The sequence below is a fragment of the Physella acuta genome, unplaced genomic scaffold, assembly GCF_028476545.2.
Source record: "Physella acuta isolate Inbredline_101_S28 unplaced genomic scaffold, ASM2847654v3 ptg001122l, whole genome shotgun sequence".
Lineage (NCBI taxonomy): Eukaryota > Metazoa > Mollusca > Gastropoda > Physidae > Physella > Physella acuta.
Genome location: NW_026732639.1, coordinates 121,285 through 127,500, shown reverse-complemented (window position 1 = coordinate 127,500; position 6,216 = coordinate 121,285).

Sequence of the window (6,216 nt, the reverse complement as noted above, 5' to 3'; positions counted from 1 at the left end):
GAATACATTTTAAAGGGGATTTCCCTAATACAGAAGAAAAACCCATAATGCCTTTACAATATGTCTACGTACGTAACCATATTTCAAATTAAAGTAGGTAAATTGTCTCTAAAAACGACAGTTTATCTTCAGATTAAAGCATTGAATGTATATTGCGCTAGGATTCTCTATGTACAACTGTCGCAGATTTGTGGTAGAATAGCCTCGTTTTACTATTCGTTCTGATAGGTTTAGTGGTTTAAAAACTAACAATCATGTTGTAATTGTAAGTTAATTTTAAAAACATTTTCATGTAATTTTACTTGACCGGAAGACTTCAGCATACAAGGTAAGTCGATTATATATATATATATATATATATATATATATATATATATATATATATATATATATATATGCCTATATACAGAGGCGTAACGGGGGCGGGGGGGGGGGTGCGGACCGCACCGGGTGACACCATTTAGGGGGGTGACACCAAGGCAAAAAATAGCCAAATATATAGAGAAAAACTTGAGGGGGGGGGGTGCAAATCGAAAGTTTGAGGGGGGGGGGGGAGGGATGCAAATCGAAAAAAATTGTCCCCGGGAAGTCGTTACACCAGACCTCGCTACGCCACTGCCTATATATATATATATATATATATATATATATATATATATATATATATATATATATATATATATATATATATATACTAGATAATTATCCCGTTGAGGGAAACAATATTGGGCACTAGATATTTCCATAGTTAACTTTATCTCTAATATGGTTGTCATTTTAAATGGTTTTTTTTTTTCATTTAGGCCTATGCATAAACTTTAAATAATTGACACAAAAAGTAGGTGCTAAATGTTGCTGTTTTTTACTTTCTCGTATACAGAGGAGTTTAGGGGTCGTCCATAAATAACGTCATACTCACAGGGGGGGGGGGGGGGGGGGGGGAGGGGGGTGGGTCCGTAATTTTGTGACGGTATGTGACGATCGGGAGACGGGGGGGGGGGTGGGGGAGGTGGTTCAGATGGTGCGACGTCACACAAAAAAGCAATGTTAGAAAACGAATTTTAAACGTGATTTCGCGTTTTAGAAAACTGTTATAATAAATTGCAATAGGAATTGATTAAAATACTCTATTTTGACATAGTTCAGACTAGATTTTGGAAAAATATCGATGTTTTAAGAAAAATTCAACTGCAATTTTGAGGGGGGGGGGGGGGTTGTAGGCTGAGGTGTGACGTCATTTTAGAGGGGGGGTCTGGCTTTTTGTGACGATGTGTGACGGAGGGGAAAGGGGAGGTAAAAAATGGTCTTAAAAATGCGTGACGTCCTTCATGGATGACCCCTTAGAGGATTTATTGTAATCGTGCACTCGAATTTTCAGCGATTTCCGATTTCTGATAGAAAAATGAAATTTCAAGTACATAGGCCTAAGTAAAAGATCTAATTTTCTGTTTTTGTTTTTCTTTGAGATTTTATAATATTTTAAAAAGTTTAAATATGTAAAAAATGGATTAAAAATCATGTCTAAATCAGGAGTTGCCATCTCCCTGTAGTGTTATGTATGAATACTACCCATTGACTTTATTATCTTTGTGCGACGTTTTCCCGAGTTCTATTTTTAATTATTTTAAAAATCCTATTGTGATCGACGTTGTTATTTTTGTGTACATCATTGGCGTCGTACTTTTTATTTTAATTTGATAATATCCTTTTGTTCTCATTTGACGTTAAAGCGTTCTTATCAAATACACAGAAACACTAGCAGATCATTGAAATCACTATATATATATATATATATATATATATATACATATACATAAATATATATACGTATATATATACATACACACACACACACACACACACACACACACATATATATATATATATATATATATATATATATATATATATATATATATATATATATATATATATATATATATATATATATATATATATATATATATGTATATATACATACACACATATATATACATATATATATATATATATATATATATATATATATATATATATATATATACAGTAGATAATTATCCCGTATATATATGCATATGCATATATATATATATATATGTGTGTGTGTGTGTGTATATATATATACACTATTTATTTATTTATTAATTCGATTATTTTTTCAATATTTCAACCACTTGTCATCTGTGTTTAAAGTGTTTGTTTCTCAAAAAACAAGTGTTTCTTTTAGACAAAATATTTTCCACTTAAGGGGGGGGGGGGGCACTGAAAACTTCAATGGGAGGGCGGGCAATAGTTAAAGTATATATTTTATATTCAAATGTAATATATTTTCTATTTTGCATTAGCAGAGGCGTAGCGACCCTTCCCGGCGCCCGGGGACAAATTCTAGATTTGCACCCCCACCCTCAAGCTTTAGATTTGCACCCCCCTTAGGATTTCGATTTGCACCCCCCTCAAGCTTTCGATTTGCACCCCCACAAGCTTTCAATTTATTTTTCCAACCCATTTTGGCGCCCCCTAAGGTCGGCGCCCGGGAACATATGTCCCCCCGCCCCTTCCCCTCGCTACGCCTCTGCGCATTATTGAGTGAGGTGGAGAGGGGGGGGGGGGTTAATTTCTGGGGGGAAAAACACCGCAGCACATAAGACAAATCTTTAAAAAAATACAAACAAAATTTGTTGGGGATAGAGTTTTTATTTACAAAGATGAAAACATTGATTTGATTTGTAATGCTACATTTAAAGATTTTAAAATATGCGTTCTTAGATTAGACGCTGGTTACATCACTAAAGAGAAATGGAATTTCCGAATCCAACTGGCTTTTTTTTTTTGCTCAGTTTTGTGAAACAATTATAGGTCTATTTTCTTCTCTCTAGGAGTATTATGAGCGGTTGCTAAGTTAAAAAAAACAACCGAATTGTTTGTGTTGTAGTAGTTGTTCTGAAGTTTGGCCCAGCTCGTCTGGTCAGATCCAACGGTTCCAGCATCAGAATTGTTCTAGCTTCAGCAAACCCAATCATTTTCTGGGAAAAGGGGGGGGGGGGTAATTTCATTGCTAAAGCTGCGACCATTCTGAAGTTGGAGTCTAAATGTTGGGAGCCTATTTGTCGGGAGCCTATATGTCGCGAGTCACTATCTTTTTAACGGGACTATTTTGACTGGGTCGTTTTGTCGGGGGCCGTTATGTCACGGGCCGTTTTGACGGTGCACCGATCCCACTGAAAGTGCCATACCAACCCTTATTATTATATATGAACACACAAGAAAGGAGAGCTCACTCCTGCCCCCCCCCCCAACTTTCTTCTCTTAGAAGCCAGCCTACGACGAGTATGAGTTCAGCTGAAACAATTGCAGACGAGTTGGACCACATTGTAGAGAAGTTGGTGGTTTAAAAACCGAGGTGAGTTAGTGACAAAACCGCTCGTTTTTCGACATACACATGGATGCGAAACGTTATTAAAATATGTTGCTTTATGAAAATGGCAAATAAAATTATAAAATATAAAGTGTATTGAGAAACCGGAAAGAGAGTAAATTAACTCTTCCTGTTACCGGAAATCGCTTAGAAGTTGAAAGAAACCAACAAACAGGATGTAATAATTATGTATTACATTTCTAAAACACACAGACAGACAAACACATGATATACAGACCAGATTGCAAAACTATTTTTTTCATCACATTACAGAGTGAGGGTTGGTGGTGGGGAGGGGGGTGGGGAGTACGGACTTTAATGACGATGTGTGTGGAGGGTTTGGAAGGAAGGGGTTCAAAATGGGTGACTAAACACTTGTGGTAAAAAAAATAATGCTTCAGATATATTTTTTTGCTGTGGGACCCTTTGAGAGAGGAGGAGGGTGGTAGGCATACATTGAGGTAATACGTCATTCTTAAAAGGAGGAAAGATCTGGTTTTATGAAACGACGGGGAGGGGAGGAGGTAAATACAGTTTTAAAAAACGTGATTTCGTGTATTGATGACCCCCATGCAGTTTCGATGAAATGCAACGATAGCTTGTTACTCCACCGTATCAAAATCGTCCATGTCTATCCCAACAAAATTAACTTGTCTGTTTACCAGACTTTTTCTGGGGGGGGGGGGGGGGGAAGGGGGGCACTTGAAGCTTTTGGGCGGACACTCGTAATATATATATATATATATATATATATATATATATATATATATATATATATATATATATATATATATATATATATATATATATATATTTACTATTAAATGATGTTATACAGGCTTGTAGCCTCAAGTGCTGTTCACTCTCATAGATAAATATGCATTACATTAGCTCATTCAAGATTGAGTACACAGATAGTTCTATAGACATGTTTACATACATTGACTACATCTAATCCCGTCTAATTAAAAAGTGTTCAGTGTATTATGGGGAACTCCAGAATTGTGAAATAACACCAAGATGGACGTCCGTTGATACTTGTACATAGAAACTAATTTAATTAAACGTTCATAAGCAATCTGATTTAAGGGTCTTTTTTTTTTCGTTTAATGTAATTGATTGTAAGTGTACCTGCCCCTATTGAAGTGTAATTTGTTCCTCTATTTCTTTTTCTCGCTTCCATCTTTTCCTCCCCCCCCCCCTCGTCTCACTTCCTTTCTATCCCACCGCATTCTTATACTACTCCCCCCTCCCCATCTTCATATAGTGAGCCTATGTGTTGATCCGTACTGTGTTTCTTCTTGGCATCTCTCCGGGGCGGAGGGAGATGGGGGCTCTGCCTTCCCCCTCGAAAAAAGTCTACCGCCCCCTCCCCCCCCGAACGAAATCGAATTTATATAGAAAATATATACTTTTAACAGCGTCCGCCCCACACCCCGACAATTTCAAGTGCCCCCCCCCACCGGAAAAAAAGGCTGGAAGAAACACTGGATCCGTAGCTTCTCGGAACTCATGTATGCTAGTGTGCTACATTCCTCAACAGCTCCGATATTCTAGACAGTTATGCGACAAACACGCAGCGACCTCTATCACCTTTAGGTCCATAAATGACGTCACAAATTTGATGGTTTTTTTTTTTACCCCACCCTGTTCCCTAATTGTAATATTAATCGTCATAAAAGCCCCCATCCTCCTCCAATCAACATCTTTTATTGTTTTTAAACGCGTTTAATACAGTCTCATTTACTCTCTACAGTAAGTTACGCCCCCATCCACTTATTTAGGAGTGTGACGCCATATGGAGCACCATTTCACGTAGATCATTTGCCTTTTTTAGAAAGTTACTTACCGTGACGCTGGCGATAAGGAATTCCCGATTTCCCGATTTATATTGTCGGCGAATTACGTTTGCTGTTATAGTGTAAAGTTAGACAAAACGGAAAAGCATCATGGCTGTTTTTATTCATAAATTATTATATAGGTCCACTGGTCAAAATAGTCCATAAATAAACGATATGAGTGGGGGAAAAGGTGGTGTGTGCAGAATTGGAACATATATTTTTAACTCAATGGCTAACTAGAAGTGTGTTATAGCTTTTTTTAAAAATTTAGGTTTGACTGTGCCTGCTATCGATAATTTCTGTTTGTAACTTCTATGGATGAAAAGAAAATAACAACAAAAACAACTGCAGTTTGTCACTAACAGAATATCAATGTCTTGAAATGTGAAAAACAACCCTTGATAAAAAAATAGTGCACCAATGTTCAGACAAGGTTGGCGAGGAAAAATATATACGTGAGTTTATCATTGTAAAAAACTTGTTAGAGTTGTTAGTGTTAAACTAATATTAGACCTACAACACTGGTCCGATATAATAAGCTCTAGTCAACTTGTTATAAGGGTCCCATTTCATTCATCAATCTACAGTAAAATTTATATATGTATATATATATATATATATATATATATATATATATATATATATATATATATATATATATATATATATATATATATATATAGGCCTATCTATTTCTCTCTTCAAATTATTATCTCTAATAGATAATAATATGCATATTCATATATATATAAATAAATATAAATGTAGGGCCTATATATATATATATATATATATATATATATATATATATATATATATATATATATATATATATATATATATATATATATTTCTCTCTTCAAATTATTATCTCTAATAGATAATAATATGCATATTCATATATATATATGTATATATTATAACATAGGGGTCGTCCATAAATGACGTCACACTCTTAGG